Below are 19,436 nucleotides of genomic sequence, written 5' to 3' on the forward strand. Positions count from 1 at the left end.
TTGAAACAGAAGGTTCTCACTCTCGACGGTAGGTGAGCAATCGCGTGAGGTCTGCTGGGTGCTGCACGTGAAAATAATACTCAGATATTATCATTTGTTTTTAAATCTTTACAACAACATGTTAGTTTTACTTTTGGTAAAGTACGAGCGATCTTGTCAGTAAAGACTGAAAACTCTCTCTGTCAAACTAAAACTGGAAGTGTAATAGTTGCGGGTCAACCTTTTTGTGTAAGTGCCGGGCATATTTTAGAACGATGTCACTTCCACATTCGTAGTTTAAGAAATATTTACAGAGTAACTTTAATAGATGCGGCAGTTTTAGCCTATTGCGAGAATTTTCCGTAGGTACATGTCGTCACTTCAGACTCCCCGTCCATCGAAATTTGCTGTGTTACGCTCCCACTCGTCTATTTTCATTTTAACTTAGCTAACACGATTGTGTTGTTGGGAACGTATTCAGTTTCTTTACAGATTCATTGCAGCTGTCGATAACACGCCTTCGCAATATCGGGAGCCTGAAAATTTAACTACCTTGATTCTATTCGCAGCGTCGAAACCGGCTCTCCTGTTTAGTAACAGAATGGTATTCGTTGTCCAAAGAGACGTACATCGCTCGCTCGCTTCCGTGTTCAGTATTAACGGGCCCGGGGTTGTCGCCAACAGATCTGTGATAAGTGCGTCCCAAAACGCAAACGGAGTACCGTGACTGAGACGCCGTGAGCGAGTAATGTGGGAGCACAAACGCACGTCAGTAAAAGTGTGGCCAATTCTCGCCGTCCAGCAGACCAGCGGTGTCGCCTTTCCTCTTTATCTGCGAGTAGCCGCGACGGCCATTAGCATTGATTCGCCCTTCAACTTTGCTCCGTAGTTTACTGGCGTCCGAAATTTGGGAGAATGCGGGACCCGGAGGGCGTTATCGAACGGCGTCGGCGGGGGTGGAGGCGGGGGTGGAACGGTGACGGTGCGTCGCAACAGCTTGCCTGCGCCCGGGCCGCCGCCGCCGCCACCGCCGCACTCCTACCTACCGCCCCTTTTCCATTCTCCCTATCGCGCTCATACACGGTAATATACATCTCCTCCTGGGGCCTCGTTAACTTCTCGTCTCGGCCGTGCGGTAACACGGACACCAACAGATTAACTTGGCTCCGCAGTAATTGCTCCGGTGACTTCGTTTAACGGCCAGGGCCCACGAATAAGCCTTTTATTTTAGAATGATTGCATCAGTGATTTCTCATTGTTTTATATTTAACCAATTACGGTGTCTGTTTAAGTCATTTACGGTGCTCGCTACAATTACTTCTGACTGTCTTGGCCAGTTTCTACACGCTTTTGTCTCGAATTATATCCGGCGGATTCCGCAAGTTAACGAATCTACAGATTAGGGGAAACAGATAACTTTCTTCATTACATTAATGTAGCGATGTGTTAAATGTATGTGAAAAATCCTGAGTTGGCTCAGTAAAAGTATGAAAATTTATTAAAATACCGATTAAGAGTAAAGCACCTTGATGCCAAAATGTTTTTTTTTTTTTTTCCTTTTTGAGAGTGGTTGCCAACATAATAATATTGGACAAAATCAACTCCTGTCGGTGTTAGCAGACACATATCTAGAAATCAGTAACAACTGCCGCTTCTCTCAGAAACTGTGCTATTTCAATACAATACAGTCTAAGTCTACGTGGTTAATCATCACACAGAAGATAGGTTAAGGAAAGGCAAACCTACTTTTACAGCGTTACTAGATCTAGATAAATCATTTGACAAAGTTGACTGGAATGCTCTCTTACAAATTCTAAAGATGGCAGGGGTAAAATAAAAAGAGCGAAAGGCAATTTGCAATTTGTACAGAAACCAGAGAGCAGTTATAAGAGTTGAGGGACGTGAAAGGGAAGCAGTTGTTGGGAAGGGAGTGGGACAGGGCCGTAGTATATCCTAGATGTTATTCAATCGGTATATTGAGCAAGCAGTAAAGGAGGCAAAAGAAAAAATTGGAATAGGAATTAAAGTCCAAGGAGAAGAAATAAAAATCCTCGATGCTTGCCGATGACATTGCAATATTGTCAGAGACAACAAAGGACTAGGAAGAGCAGTTGAACGGAATGGACTTTATCTTGAAAGTAGGATATAAGATGGACATCAATAAAAGCAAAACGAGGATACAGGAATGTAGTCGAATTAAATCAGGTGATGCTGAAGGAATTAGATAAGGAAATGAGACATTTAAAGTAGTAGACGAGTTTTGTTATTTGGGAAACAAAACAACTGATGATGGTCCAATTAGGGAGGATATAAAATGCAGACTGGCTATGGCAAGAAAAAGTTTGTGAAGAAGAGAAATTCGTTAACATCGAGTATAGATTTAAGTGTCTGGAAGTTCTTTCTAAAAGTGTTTGTGTGGAGTGTTAACATGTATGGAAGTGCAACATGGACGATGGAAAGAAAAGAGAGGAATCTTTTCTTTTGAAATGTGCTACAGAAGAATAATGAGGATTAGAGTGGTAAATCATGTAACTAATGAGGAGTTACTGCTTAGACCTGGGGAGAAGAGAAATTTGTGGTACAACTTGACCAAAAGAAAGGATCGGTTGGTAGGGTACATTCTGAGGCATCAAGGGATCACCAGTTTAGTACTGGAGAGAAGTGTGTGGGGTAAGAATCGTAGAGAAGAATACAGCAAGCTCATTCAGAGGGATGTAGGTTGCAGTAGTTACTCTGAGATGAAGTGGCATGCACAGTATAGAGTAACGTGGAGATCTGCATCAAACCAGTCTTTGGACTGAAGACCACAACAAAATGTGGTTCATCAGCGTCAATCTACCATCTACACTACAGGCTCTGACAAACCATTTAATATCGACGACCATCGGTGTCAGTCTATGCCTCTTTCATTCAATAATGTCATATAAAATTGTTCTTAGATAACTCATCTGTAAGAAGAAAAGTTTGCATTGTCCAAAAACGTGCTTTAAGGATAGCTTAAGTAGAGCTTCCCCGCCATCAACTTTTGGACATTTTGTTTAAGGAGTTATACAGTTTGCTACCGCTTCATAGTACATTTAGTCCTCTGTGACGTGCCATGTAGATAACCTATTAAATTTTAAAAGGAGCAATAATAAACATAATTATAACAAAAGAAAGAAAGACACCGAATATCCCACATTAGCGTTGCGTTTTACATGAAAAGGAGTGCACGATGCTGCTTCCAGAATTTTGGATCATTTACCTAATGATATTAATTGTCTGACAGACAGGAAAGTAAAATTTGAAGACCAATTAAAAAAACGTTTTTCCATGACAGCATATTACACTCCGCAGGAGAATTTCAATTTATTTTACCGTGTTTTTGTTTGGTCTGTTCCTTGTCTGTCTGAGACGAATTTTGTAGTTGATGTTAAACTAACTTCCCGTTGAGCTAGAGACTTGAAACTTTCAACATATCTCAAAACTGAGTGACAATTCAGTATTAACTCGTTTTCTTGTCTGATGTGTGCCGGAAGGTACTATAACCACAACTGTCATTTCCCCCTTTACCTACCCCAACCAAGAATAGTGCACGCTGTTAACAGTTGCTAATAGCCTAGAAGCGCAGGACGAAGCAATATATTGGTGAAAAGAAACCGAAACAAAATTTAAATTTACCACATGTCTCTATTGCAATCTCATCAGTATATCTGAAATGACTGGAAGATTCCCACGCCCAAGACTAAAAAACAGAATGTAATTATTAAAATAAAATCTAATTTTTAATGTAACACGTTTTTAAATAGGAATAAAAATTTTAAATCAATTTGTCCTAGCTTCATTCGCATTCATATCCATATACAGATAATTCTGAAGACTTGTGATTGTGAATTTTTAATAGCTGTGAAAATACTTGTAAGATTAATAACGGAAAACGTGAGGAGGGTGCAATGCATAACTGATGAACGAACAGTTCGCCTCCTATTATCTGTTGCTGGGCCCCACGTTTTCGTTAAAAATCTTACAAGTACTTTCTAAGTTGTTAAAAATTGACAATCACCAATTTTCAGAACTACCCATATGGAATTAGGAATCTGTATAGGGCTAGGAGAAATTGTTTTATATTTTTAGTCCGATTTAAAAACGGTATAGTAAATACATATTTTTATTTAATAATTGTGTAATGTACAGAGTGGTCAGTAGCAGTGTGAAAAGCTTCTAAGAGTATTGCAGCATAGGTTGAGCTGAGAACTAATTGTTAAGAAAAAAAAATTGTATACGTTGCGCCGTTTCCGAGTTAATTAGCATTTTAAGTCAGTTAGTCAGGCTGTGGCGCACGTAAACTCGAGCAGCCCTCCGGAGACGGAATCGCCAAAAGTGTACTTCGTTTGGTTTTCTAAAACCAGACAAGGAAGCGATACAAAAACTGGACATGGGACGGTAGTAAGGAACGAACTTGAGGCAAAGTGTTAGCAGTCTCGTGCGCTATCGTCTACGCCATGAGGACAACTGAAACTAATTGTGTCTGGCGAGCCACTTGAATTTGCGCACGCAACGGCTGATTGACTAACTTCAGTGTTAATTAATTCGGAAACGGCGCAAAGTATAGAATTTTTTTCTTAACACTTATTTCTCAGCACAACGTCCAATGCAGCTTTTCATACTGTTTCTGACAACCCTGTATATATGGTGGTGGGTAAAAACTGCTAATTCACATCTATATTAAAACAAACAGTTGTAAATGTATAGCATGTAGGCATATTTACATACGAATTTAAAATGACTCTCTCTACGCCATTAAAATTAACTAAGATCCATCGAATGTAAAACTAAGTAAATGGCCAAACAAGGCGTGATTCAAATGCTATCAGTTTAATAAGTCACGGCTGCAAAATAATAACGTGAATTCTTTACAGACCAATGGAAAAACTGGTAGAAGCCGACCTTGGGGAAGATCAGTTTAGATTCCGTAGAAATATTGGAACACGTGAGGCAATACTGACCCTACGACTTATCTAACAAGATAGATTAAGGAAACGCAAACCTACATTTCTAGCATTTGTAGACTTAGAGAAAGCTTTCTACAATGTTGACTGGAATACTCTCTTTCAAATTCTGAAGGTGGCAGGGGTAAAATACAGGGAGCGAAAGGCTATTTACAATTTGTACAGAAACCAGAAGGCCGTTATAAGAGTCAAGGGACATGAAAGGGAAGCAGTGGTTGGGAAGAAGTGAGACAGGGTTGCAGCCTCTCCCCGATGTTATTCAATCTGTATATCGAGCAAGCAGTAAAGGAAACAAAAGAAAAATTCAGAGTAAGAATTAAAATCCATGGAGAAGAAATAAAATCTCTGAAGTTCGCCGATGACATTGTAATTCTGTCAGAGACAGCAAAGTACTTGGAAGAGCAGTTGAACGGAATGGACAGTGTATTGAAAGTATGATATAAGATGAACATCAACAAAAGCAAAACTAGGATAATGGAATGTAGTCGTATTATGTCGGGTGATGCTGAGGGAATTAGATTAGGATGGCTTGATTCCAATGGCTCTGAGCACTATGTGAGTTAACTTCTGAGGTCACCAGTCGCCTAGAACTTAGAACTAATTAAACGTAACTAACCTAAGAACATCACACACATCCATGCCCGAGGCAGGATTCGACCCTGTGAAGGGAGCGGTAGCTCGGTTCCGGACTGCAGCGCCTAGAACCGCACGGTCACTTCGGCCGGCCTAGATTAGGAAATGAGACCCTTAAAGTAGTGAAGGACTTTTGCTATTTGGGGAGCAAAATAATTGATGATGATCGAAGTAGAGAGGATATAAAATGTAGACTGACAATGGCAAGGAAAGCGTTTCTGAAGAAGAGAAATTTGTTAACATCGAGTATAGATTTAAGTGTCAGGAAGTCGTTTCTGAAAGTATTTGTATGGAGTGTAGCCATGCATGAAAGTGAAACATCGATAAATAGTTTGGACAAGAAGAGAATAGAAGCTTTCGACATGTGGTGCTACAGAAGGATGCTGAAGATTATATGGGTAGATCACATACCTAATGAGGAGGTATTGAATTGAATTGGGGAGAAGAGGACTTTGTGGCACAACTTGACTAGATGTGGGCATCGGTTGGTAGGATACATCTGAGGCATCAAGGGATCACCAATTTAGTATTGGAGGGCAGCGTGGAGGGTAAAAATCGTAGAGGGAGTCCAAGAGATAAATACACTAAACAGATTCAGAAGGATGTGGGCTGTAGTACGTACTGGGAGATGAAGCAGATTGCACAGGATAGAGTATCATGGAGAGCTGCATCAAACCAGTCTCATGACTGAAGTCCACAACAACAACATGCAGGAATATACGCTCTTCCGGACGATGACAATTTCTCCGACCGTGAAGCTCCTCGTTTGACTTTACGAAATAATCTATTTCGTGTTCCAGTCCCCCCTCCAAGGAAAGATCTGGAAACTGAGAGCAAGTCGTCCTCACAGCAGTTTATTTTTTTCTCATTTTGTTCGCTTTTGTTCGTTGCATCTGCTCGGGGCGGACGTTGTAAGACATCCGTTTTAAGTTCGTTGTTGATCGATTAGCTCAGTTTTTTTATTACAGAGTGCTGCTAATCCTCTGACCGAACACGCTGAGCTACCGTGCCTGCTAGTTAGATACGCCGATATTTAGCTACGGTGGCGGACCTGAATGTAGATCTGTACCCTACGAACCTCCTTGTAATAAATAAATGAGGGTACTTCCAATTGTATCACGTATTACGCTTTCTTCGCGTTTCACTCGAGTTTGGATTGTCGGAAGAATGATTGCTTAAATGCGTCCGCTTTCGAGTAATTGTCAAATTCTTCTTTGGGCGTTATAGCATACTACAGGGTTCCTCACTTAGTAACAGTAGTCGAAATTTGGACCTCAGTATCCGAGGAATAGTTAGCATCTATCTTCAAGTATCTACCAGTCCAGACTTGTCAGTGTCTCCGTGACGAACTCCCACGAGTGAAAAGAGGTGTGATCCTCAGCGCTGCTCTTTTTTGTGTACGTTCAGCATATCCTGCTAGTCATATCTGGCATGGGACTTACGAACTTGAACGATACTGTATAGAGAAGCAATTTTCTTTGTAAACTATCTTCGTTTTCCCAGTTTCTTACCAATGATCCGAAGTCTGTCATCTGCTTTACCTACGACTGAGCCGTAGTTTGTCAACATGTTCCTGCGAAGAAATAAGTTTTTACTTTTCCTCGTTGATGTATGGCACCACTTGTTTATCAGTCTTATTGATAGTGTAAATCTTTCTATCGGTTTCAGTTGACTTTTTGTACCTGGTGGTTACAATCAAAAAGTAATTACTCACGGAGATTCAGAGTAGGCTGAAATTATCCAATGGCAGCGACACTTTGTAGATATACTCAAATGTTAATGGGGAACTGATTAATACTGAAAAAAAAGTACTTCCAATTTTCGACACTAGGTGCAAATCTGGCCCTCGTACTGAATAAATTGTTTAAGATTCGGTTAATAATGAAATCAGTATTACCCCTTTCTCACTCGGACGTTTTCCTCCTAGTCCCGTTCCTAATGCATTACATACGGAAAAATTTCTGTACGTCTTTCTTGGATTCACAGCGTCATATTTGCACCTGGTGGCCAACATTGGAACTAATTTTTGCAGCGTAAGTTGGTTCCCCAGTAATGCATGCCATGCGATAATTACAATCCGCACTGAACCTCTATCTAAAATATTTCCACCAGACGTGATTTTCGATCTGTGTCTTCTGTTTAGCTTTACAACGAAGGTATTAAGTACTATTTCGCGGACGTCTCCTCACGCCCATAACATACCAGACTGTAGTTACCCCCTCATCAGTTAATGGTGCTATTCCAGGTGTACCGCAGACTTGTTTTCCATAATGTGCACTAAATTTAGACGACCTGTCTCGATGGAGTCCAGGCAGCGAATACAAATAACAGCAGAACCGCAGCATCTGAAGACGACAACTGGGCCAGTCGTAAAAAAATTTTGAATAATATGGAAACAACAGCTCGATTGTGTATCTGGAAGTACACCATTAATCAATTACGCCATGAAAATATGGCCAGTGGAGGAGATGTGCCATGCGATGTTATTGTAGAAGTGGCACGCTAAACAGCGAGCTGGGCGTGCTGGTTGTCTGACAAGCAATAGCGGGCGACGAAAGAAATGGCATCCATAAAGCGAGCCCCAGACCACGAAGTCTGGCGGCACTTGGCGATGGTAGAAAACATGTTTGCCAGTGGCTACAACGGTCCTAGTTCGACCCTCGGCCCAAAGGAGTAGATTCGGAGTCGTGCGTTGGGCGGTCTTGTAGGACGAAGTGGCTGCTCCAGAGGATGACGGTAGGGAGACGATGTTTCTCCATGTCAACACTGCTGTAGCCAGATCCAAAGTGATCGCTGATTCGATGCCCCTTGCCGGCTGGGTGGCCCTTATTTTGAAGCACCAGTGTCATGAACATTGATATGCGGATGATCCAGGCCTCACGTGGCACCTTCTGTGCAGTATAGCAGGAACATCCTGGATTTCGGTAACACCAATGGTTGCCGTCCGAATAGTCTAACTAGTGTATGGAAGGCGCCCGCGATGGCAAAATTGCCGGCCGCAGTGGCCGAACTGTTCTAGGTGCTTCAGTGGGGAACCGCGCTGCTGCTAAGGTCTCAGGTTCGAATCCTACCTTGGGTATGGATGTGTATGACGTGCTTAGGTTTAAGTAGTTCGAAGTCTAGGGGACTCATGGCCTCAGATGTTAAGTCCCATAGTGCTCAGAGCCATGGCAAATGCTGCGTTAGCCGATAACTGCAAGCAGTGGGATTATTGCTGTGATCGCCTGAAACGGCTGTTTCCGCTATATACAGGGTGACAATCATTGAACCATATGAAATAAAATCGTCATAACTTCTAAATAGTTTGCATTAGGACATTCAAACTGCACGGGTGGCCGCGGAGTATGATGGGAATTAGAATGCGCACTGTTGTTTGGTTAAGCGACAAAGCCAACTTTCATTTGGATGGTTTCGCCAACAACTAAAATTAACGCATTTGGGGACTACGAACCCGCATCTCGCGGTCGAGAAGTCTCTTCATCCTCAACGGATGACTGTGTGGTGTGCAATGTCCAGTCACGGAATAATCGGTGCGATGTTCCTTAATGGCACGGTGACTACCGAGCGGTACGTGAAATTTTTGGAGGAAATTTTCATCCCCATTATCCAAAGTGACCTACCTTTCGACAAGACGTGGTGCATGCAAGACGGAGTTGACCCCATAGAAGCGGGAGAGTGTTTAATGTCCTGGAGGAGTACTTTGGGGACCTCATTCTGGCTCTGGGGTGCCGAGATGCCACTGACATGACCTTCGATTGGCCGCCATATTCTACGGATCTGAACAAATGCGACTCCTTTTTGTGGGGCTATACTAAAGACAAGGTGTACAACAATAACCCCAAAACCACTGCTGAGCTCAAAAAGCCATTCAGCCGGCCGGAGTGACCGTGCGGTTCTAGGCGCTTCAGTCTCGAGGCCTGCCAGAATCGTTTGCAAAATATCAACATCGCCCGCGCCTGCCATCCGATGTGCCACTCTGTCCCTGAACTACTGTCTTCCAGCCATGGCTACTCGAGAGAAACAAGAATTCCCCAAATCCACGCTTGTACTTGTTCGTGGCGCAGAATTGCCTTTATATTGCCGGCCGCTGTGGTCGACCGGTTCTAGGCGCTTCAGTCTGGAACTACGCGGTTGCTACGGTCGCAGGTTCGAATCCTGCCTCGGGCATGGATGTGTGTGATGTCCTTAGGTTAGTTAGGTTTAATTAGTTCTAAGTTCTAGACGAATGATGACCTCAGAAGTTAAGTCGCATATTGTTCAGGGCCATTTTTTGAACAGCCATTCAGGAGCTCATCAACAGCATCGATGTTGCGACGCTTCAGCGGGTCGCGCAGAATTTTTCGTTATTGGTCTGCGTCACATCATCACCAATGATGGCAGGCATATCTAACATGGAATAATACGAATCCGAATATCTGTAGTGACGTTTACACGGTGAATACTGTGTGCGCACGCCGTAGTTTGGAACTAATTTACGTTTTTTTCATATAGTTCAATTATTGCCACCCTGTATATAACAAACTGCCACTAATTATTGCAGGACAACTGACGCATTTTTTTTTTCATTTTAGATAACACAGCAGCTTTATTACTTGCACTGTCACTGTATCTACTAGAAAGAAAGCTATATCATTGCCAGGCAGGAATGATCCTTCATGTTAGTACAGCGTGCCTGAAATTAAAGTGACCGCGAAATTGCGCATCATCACGTACTCAACGTACTGGTGAATATTTTCTGTCTTCTGCGAATTCTTGTAACTGGACGGACTGCACCACCTCAGAGCAGAAGAAATGAAAATTTGAGGCTTAAAATGTTCCTATACCATGTCATTCAAATACTGCCACCAGTTAAAATGTGCCCACATGGCTTGGGAGTTTTATCTCATGTATAATGGAAAATTAGTAAAGATAAGGCTGCAGGTCGGTTCTCATAACGTTCTGACATGACCATGTTTAAGTCCCTATTTCACAGCTAACTAGATTTTGTTGGACAGTTCTGCAGGTTATCTTAATCTTTGGTAGTGTTCTCATGTGTTAGATCTCGCTTCGACCCTTTTTTAATGTTCTTAATATTACGTTGTAACAAAATGCCGAAAAAATATCGGACAGTTTTATTTTCACTATCTTGTAGTTGAGCTTGCCTCCTTTTGGAGGATACTGGCAGTTGAGTATCAAATTGACCCAACAGCACCATTATAAACACTTCTGAGTAAATCGTCAGCAGTATTTGAAGACATTGGAATGCACAGTATGTAACATCTACACTTCTGGATCCTGTGGGGTCGAGCTTCTCTAACCTTTGGTTCAAATGGCTCTGAGCACTATCTTAGGTCATCAGTCCCCTAGAACTTAGAACTACTTAAACCTAACTAACCTAAGGACATCAAACACAACCACGACCGAGCCAGGATTCGAACCGGCGACCATTGCGCTCGCACGGGTCCAGACTAAAGCGCCTAGAACCGCTCGGTCACCCCGGCCGGCTAACCTTCTTTCTCGCGCAGTTGGCAGTCTAGTTAAAACTTAGAGAAATGTTTAAGGTAAGAACCATTAGAAACGAATAAGTCAGACCTTTTTTGTGGAATACCACATAGTCGAGAAAAAATCTGGAAAACAATGATGATAACGAAGTTGGAATAAAACTCACGTGTATCAAACATTACACGTTTTTTTTCCTATCGAGCTTTTTATGTTTGAGCTTCATAAATTGAATACACAGGCTTAGAGAGAGAGTACACAACATACGTGCTGTTTCGTTTACTCTTCTTTTAATAATTCTAACTAATGACACTGGTAGTGCCGTGGCTGTAGGCAATTGTCCCCGTGCGTCGGAACTGACGATACAGTTCCATCAATCTCTGTAAAATATTTACACTCTCACTGAACAGACCGACGCCCGCTGGTGCCCCATCTTGTACCCTGCAACAAGTCGGTTTCAGACCACCTGTATCATGCACAAGAAAATAGCTAAATTAAACGCAGCATACTGAAGACGCTTCAGAGTTCTTCAGATTCAAACGAGTAGCTGTTGTTGACCTGTCGCCAACTTGTGATACCATCGAAACCAGAAGACTATTTGTTAAATTACTAGGTAACTGAATAAGCGGAAGGGTGTCAAAACATTCCCTCATAAGCAAGTGATGTCGTTGTTATCGTCGTTGTTTTCATACGAGTAAGAAGCCAAGTGTCTCACTGTATAAAGTAATTCGTGGTTGCTGATAATCTGAAACTAGCAGTTCATGGAAATTACTCTATTAAGACAAATAAAGGACAGCGGGTCTTCGTTTTATCACGAATTTTATCCGAAGCATAGTAATACTGGCTTTTTATTTCCTAAATAGAGAAGGTTCACGGAAACTGGAAATGACATACAGCTGAAGAAAGAAGGAATAGTGTTTAACGTCTTGTCGATAGCGAGGCTATGAGAGACGGAGCACAAACTAAGGCTGTGGAAAAGAATCGTCCACTTCCAACTCAGAATAACAACCTGCGCACATGGAGCTGACTGAGTGAAAAATTATCAAAGGCTTCAATATTTTGCTGGTAACGGCCTTGCCACAGTGGATGCACCGGTTCCCGTGAGATCACCGAAGTTCAGGGCTGTCGTGCGTGGCCAGCACTTGGATGGGTGACCATCCAGCCGCTATGCGCTGTTGCCATTTTTCGGCGTGCACTCAGCCTCGTGATGCCAAGTGAGAAACTACTCGACCTAATAGTAGTGGCTCCGGTCAAAGAAAACCATCATCACGACCGGGAGAGCGGTGTGCTGACCACACGCCCTTCCTAACCGCATCCTCAACTGAGGATGACACGTCGGTCGGATGGTCCCGATAGGCCACTTGTGGGCTGAAGACGGAGTACTTTTTTCAATATTTTGTAGTTGTGTAGGCCAAAATATTTTCGAAAGAAGGCCACAGCACTTAACAGTCCCTTTGCGCAAATACTCCTACTTGTAATGGGGGACCGAGCCAGAACGGTGCAGGACTGGGATTCAAATATCAGTACAGCCACTCTCATACAAGTTTTGTTGGTTTCACTAAACCTACAAAGGTACATTTGAGGATCTTTTCTTTAAAAAGTACACAACAGAGTTCCATCCTTATTTCTGTCCTATCCAACCTCGTCTTCGGCCTGTAACGACCTTACTGTCCTTCACCTGGATGTTAAATTCTACATTTTCTTCATTCACTCCCTCCTCCTTTTTCTAAACTGGTAGTGTACACCCTCGTCATACTCATAAATTTTCTTGTGCTTCACGTCTCAGTAGCAGAAGGTGCTCACACTGTGTTGTGTCACTTTGTGCGTGTTTCAAATGGCTCTGAGCACTATGGGACTTAACATCTGAGGTCATCAGTCGCCTAGAACGTAGAACTACTTAAACCTAACTAACCTAAGGACAGCGCACACATCCATGCCCGGGGCAGGATTCGAACCTGCGACCGTAGTGGTCGCGCGGTTCCAGACTGTAGCGCCTAGAAACGCTCGGCTACCTCGGTCGGATTTGTGCGTGGAAATGAAACTGGACATCGTACTAAACGAATGATGTCGCATCACCACAAGATGAACCAACGGATGCCAGTTCCTTTTAGGAGCACGAGCTCTGTAGATGTTGCAGGACTGGTATCAGCCGATTATGTAGCCCTCCACAACTGACGTACGCCACGGGAGTGAAATGGAGTGTATATGTAATGTCTCAAGACCGCTACGTGAATGAATATGCCTGAATTTTTTTTGTATCAGAGCGGTCTGTCGAATATGTCGATAAGAAATGGTGCATCATTCGCAACCATATAACACGACGCAGGAACAGTGCTCGTGAAAATATCCTAATCGACAGGGACTCGAGGTAAGTGGAACGCCTTTCCAATGACAGTCGAATTCAAATATGATGGAATTGCTGATGTCACTGAATGCAAGTCAGCCGGCCGGTGTTGCCGAGCTGTTCTAGGCGCCTCAGCCCGGAACTGCGCTGCTGCTACGGTCGCAGGTTCGAATCCTGCCTCAGGCATGGATGTGTGTGACGTCCTTAGGTTAGTTAGGTCTAAGTAGAGGTCATCAGCCCCCTAGACTTAGAACTACTTAAGCCTATCTAACCTAAGAAAATTACACATATTCATGCCCGAGGCATGATTCGAACCTGCGACCTTAGCAGCCGCGTAGTTCCAGACTGAAGCGCATAGAACCGCTAGACCACAGTGGCCGGCAATAAAAAGGCAATGCTGCGCCACCAATAAGTACAGGCGTGGATTTGGGAAATTCTTGTTACTCTCGCGCAGCTATGGCTGGAAGACAGTAGCTGAGGGACCGCCTGGCACATCGGATGATGGCAGGCGCGGGCGATGTTGATATTCTGCAAACGATTCTAACAGCAGGTTTACGACACCGCTCGCAGGCTATAAGGCCCGGCGCGGCGGGCACTGTATACAAATGTGAAATTGTTGGAGCAGCACAGGGCACTGACATACTGTGAAGGACCCATACGTTGCAATTACAACAGCACCTAGTGACCTGTGTGTAGGGGCCGAAGTGAACTGAGGAAAGCTGACGTGGTAATTATCAAAGAGCACTCCACTTTTCCCCTCCAGAGGAACTACGTCAGAGTCGTAGAGAACACAAGTGTAATTAAGCAAGTACGCATGCTCAAAGCGAGCAGTCGAGTCGCCATTCTGTCTGCGTCTAGAACCGTAGAGAATAACGATTGTTTAAGTTGCAGGCCAATCACGACGAGACTTCTGTGATGGATATCAGCGGCCAACCGGTCCGCCTGACGCGACCTCCAAACTCCGCTGTACAGACGCGTCATTGTTAAAGCGGGGCGGGGCGGGTCGCACTTTGGAGGTGTACCGGCGCGAGGAGCGGAAGGGCTGCTAACCTCCGCTCTCTGGGTGGCATCGTCGGGCGGACTGCAAGCTACCGTCCGCAGGGACGAGGCTGTGGCGCGGCCTCGCACGTACAGAGCTGTTTGCGGGCACTGAACGACTTGCCCTGGGCGGACGGCCGGAGCTGCTAAGGCTCACTACAACGACGGCTGTCGGCTGCTTCCATTCGGCGCTCTACGTGGAGTATACGAGTCGCGCTTGAGGGACCAGTGAGCCGTGTTCCTGGCTATCGGGCACAGCTAACGCACGCGGCGGCCACGTAGCCGTAGCGTGAATAGGAGCGCTACGTCCGCAAGGCTGGGCGACCGGGCGCCGACATTGCAGACACCGCATTTGCGACTGGCGCTGACACACGCACGCTGCATGGGGCCATTGCCGAGTTCAGCGGAAGGCCCTCTGTGTGTCCTCGATGTAATGAAGTCCATTATACGATTCGGCGTAAGTCTTCCCTCTCTCCCATACCATATCTCTCGGTCGTTCTGACGTACTAGAACTCCCTGAGCTCGGGGGTTGTAACAGTTTCGTGTCATAAAGTGGTCGTTTCGCTTTCAATCACAATACGTTCCGTTGCAAAGTGTCCGTCAAAATCCAACATTACGTTTTGGTGAGTGGTGAGTGATGCAGTGACGACGTAGGTACAAGCTCAGAACAATGTGGTGCGGTGAGTTTAAGTTTTATTTATATCATTTTTTATCTTTTCTCTCCTTGTCAGAGTTGTGTGGGTTAGGGTACAAGATGTTTAGAGTTACATTTGTGAAGGCGCAGGAACCTGTGGACTTATCTTTGTTCAGAGGTGCGACTGGATTCGTGATTTCCTGTCAGGAAGGTCGCAGTTCGTAGTAATAGACGGCAAATCATCGAGTAAAACTGAAGTGATATCAGATGTTCCTCAGGAAAGCGTCCTGGGACCTCTGCTGTTCCTGATCTATATAAATGACCTGGGTGACAATCTGAGCAGCTCTCTTAGGTTGTTCGCAGATGATGCTGTAATTTACCGTCTAGTAAGGTCATCTGAAGACCAGTATCAGTTGCAAAGCGATTTAGAAAAGATTGCTGTATGTGTGGCAGGTGACAGTTGATGCTAAATAACGAAAAGTGTGAGGTGATCCGCATGAGTTCCAAAAGAAGTCCGTTGGAATTCGATTACTCGATAAATAGTACAATTCTCAAGGCTGTCATTTCAACTATGTACCTGGGTGTTAAAATTACGAACAACTTCAGTTGGAAAGACCACATAGATACTATTATGAGGAAGGCGAGCCAAAGGTTGCGTTTCATAGGCAGACACTTGGAAGATGCAACAAGGCCACTAAAGAGACAGCTTACACTACACTCGTTCTTTCTCTGTTAGAATATTGCTGCTCGGTGTGGGATCCTTACCGGGTGGGATTGATGAAGGACATCGAAAGGGTGCAAAAAAGGACAGCTCGTTTTGTATTTACGAAATTTCAGTCACCAACTTTCTCTTCCGAATGCGAAAATATTTTGTTGAGCCCAACCTAGATAGGTAGGAATGATCATCAAAATAAAATAAGAGAAATCAGAGCTCGAACAGAAAGGTTTAGGTGTTCGTTTTTCCCGCGCGCTGTTCGGGAGCGGAATGGTAGAGAGATAGTATGATTGTGGTTCGACGAACCCTCTCCCAAGCACTTAAATGTGAATTGCAGAATAATTATGTAGATGTAGATGTAGAGGTAATGGTGGACGTAATTAATTAGTGCCAATGAGGTGTCGAATTCGCTATTTGGTCATGATTTGCCGTGTAGCATATCTGTTGCAGCTCTTTGTTCTGTATGTAGAGGTACTGGCTGATATGTCTGCTTAAGCAGAAGAAACTAACGATCAAAGTCCGAAAACAATTTATTGGACTGTTCAATTAACCAAAACAAATTCTCCAAGTATAACACCAACACAAAACAGTGATCCTTCTTCGAACCACAACTACATACAAGAATCATATTGAAAACAACTGAAATAATTTCCTACTAGTCTCCGCTAGAGACTTCTCCGATATACCATGACTAATCCAGAGATCAGCGAGAACATCCAAGCCGGGCTGCCGGGGCGGCAGCTATACACGTCTGCTGGCTGTCGATGAACTGCCGATGTGCGTTTTTTTTCCTTTATTGTTATTTTAATACCTATACAAACAGGTAGGCTGTCAGCGGCATGCTACGCCGCTCTTCAGCCATAGTGTTGACAATGACAGAACACAGGTTGGAGAAACAGAATGAACATAGTGACGGGCTAAAAAATAGCGGTCACAGATACACAAAAAAACACGGAGCCTTTCACACTCAACGATAACGACACTGAAAACACGTTGACACGGCACACAGAACACTGATGAATCCGATGGCACAAGTGAACGTAGAAGCGTGACGGCGGACACTAAAAATACAAAACGCCGTCACACACACATGAGACACAGATGGCGATGATCTCCGACGCGCGAAAGTCCACGTAGCGTGTGCGAGTCCGGGGACCTCCCAAGAGGGGAAGAAAGGTGAGGGGGGAGAGGGTGGGGAGGGGAGAACAAAGATGCCAATGGCTGAGGAGATGGGAGGAGGGACAGGGGAGGGGAAGCCCGGGGGAGGGGTGGGGAGAAAGGGAGGAGGGAGGGAGGGTTCCCAAAGGAACAGACAGAGGAAGAGGGAGGGAGGATCAAAGTTGATAGGAGGGGTAGATGGAGGGGAGGAGGACATCATCAGGGAGGTGGAGCTGCCGGAAGTCACCTTGGGAGAGGGTAAGGAGGATGGAGAGATGGAGACCGGGTGGGACGTGGGAATACAGGCGCGGCAGCGGGCGGGGTTGGGAGAGGATGGGCGAGACAAGCGGGTGAGGAGGGTCGAGTTTGCGGGAGGTATACAGGATCCGTATCCTTTCAAGGAAAAGGAGGAGGTGGGGGGAAGGAATGAAATCGTACAGGGTCCGCGTGGGGGAGGGGAGACGGATGCGATAGGCAAGGCGGAGAGCATGGCGTTCAAGGATTTGAAGGGATTTATAAAAGGAACGGGGGCGGAGATCCAGGCCGGATGGGCGTAGCAGAGGATAGGGCAGATGAGGGATTTATAGGTGTGGAAGAGGGTGGAGGGGTCCAGACCCCACGTACGGCCTCCGGTGTGCGTCCGAGCGCCGGCCTTTATAGCGCTTCGGCGGATGAGTACCTCCGAACTATTTTCCACCACGTAGTTGTGTAGTGCTTCGGTGTGCCTGCTAGGTGGGCAAGCCGCTGCTGCTGGCTGTCAGTTTGGTTGCTGATACTTCAGGCGCCGTGATGTCTGATGGAGAGGGCCACAGCACTGGTCATCTGTCTAGTAATTTTACTGAGTGTAGATGGGCTTTGATTTGCCGGAGGAATTAATTTATGTTGACATCTTTTTGTATAGTTGAATACGAGTTCGTGTTTTGTCTTTTTTTAAAAAAGAAAGTGAAATTAAGGTGGAAGAAGAGTACGCAAAATGGTGGAAACACATGATACTACTGCAGATGTAGTGGATGCTTTACCTCGTCAGGTGCAAGCGTTAACAGAGTAGTTTTTAGCATGAAGAACAGAAATTTCGAATTTAGTCGTGAGTTAGAGGCTCGTAAGCAGAGTCATAATCAGTCGCAATCGGAGTCTCGGGAAAGTAAATCAGGATTGAAAGTGCATTCTGTTGCATACGACTCGGCAGTGGTCGCACTGATTAATGCTTTCTCTGGCAAGGCAACGGAGGACATGACAGCTGTCGTTATGGACAGTAGAAGCATTCTCGTGGTTATCCCACCCACCTTCACTGCAAATTTGTACGTCAGTCTGATGATTCGACTTCTTCTGCTGCCGTTCATGAACAGCATTACAGAGGGTGTTTTCCAACAATATAACGATCGTCCGCATGCCGCTGTTGTACCTCAATATGCTCTACAGAATGTCGATACGTTGCCTTGGACTGCTCGATCACCAGATCTGTCTCCAATCGAGTACATAGAGGGCTTCGTCAGTTGGCAACTCCAGCGAGATCCATAACCAGTATTAACCAACCCTTTATCAACCGAAGAAGTGCATATGTTAAAATTCGTGTGAAATCCTACGAGACCAATCTGCCGAGGTCACCGGTCCCTAGTCTTACACGTTACTTAAACTATCTTATTAAACTAACTTGTGCTAAGAACAACACACACGCTCATGGCCGAGGGAGAACTCGAACCTCCGGCGGGAGGGGCCTCGCAGTCCGTGGCATGGCGCCTCAAACTGCGGGGCCACTCCGCGCGGCCGACCAAGTGCAAGAGGCATGGAACTCCTTCCCATAAACTGACATCCGGCACCTTTCTAACACAATGTATGCACGTTTGCATGCTTGCATTCAACATTCTCGTTGTTACACCTGTTATTAATGCACCAGCATTTCACACTTGCAGTGGATTATCTCACGCATACATTAACGTGTGATCTTGCAGTGTTAATCGCTTAAATATGTTACCTACACAGATATATTGCCGAAATTTCATTTCTCTATATTAATTAGTTTATGGCGTTGGGATTTTTTCTGTCAGTATATATTCTTCTTTCCCAGTAAAACTTCCAACACAGACATATTTTACGTTCACTCAGTCGCCTGGGAAATTACAACTAACGTACGGTACTGTTTGAGCAAAGATGTGGTGTCGAATTCGCTATTATTTAACGCGTATCAAAGAGACCGCATTCTGAATATATTGTATGCAATGTGATTTTGATAAAAGCACGTTTATTATCCAGTGACAGTTATTTGATATCATTTTTATCTAGAGAGAACGATCAAGAGTACTGGTAGTTGACAAGTTCCCAATCACAGAGAGTCTATCTACATCTACGTCTACATCCATACTCCGCAAGCCACCTGACGGTGTGTGGCGGAGGGTACCCTGAGTACCTCTATCGGTTCTCCCTTCTATTCCAGTCTCGTATTGTACGTGGAAAGAAGGATTGTCGGTATGC

At 44.6% G+C, this 19,436-nt stretch overlaps 1 protein-coding gene across 1 annotated transcript in view; it reads right to left on the bottom strand.

The window, feature by feature from the left end:
- LOC126298288 (contactin-4-like) overlaps positions 1 to 19,436 on the bottom strand; it is a 2,176,233-nt gene that overhangs the window by 1,464,092 nt on the left and 692,705 nt on the right. The window lies entirely within an intron of this gene.

This window comes from Schistocerca gregaria, chromosome X (genome assembly GCF_023897955.1).
Source record: "Schistocerca gregaria isolate iqSchGreg1 chromosome X, iqSchGreg1.2, whole genome shotgun sequence".
Lineage (NCBI taxonomy): Eukaryota > Metazoa > Arthropoda > Insecta > Orthoptera > Acrididae > Schistocerca > Schistocerca gregaria.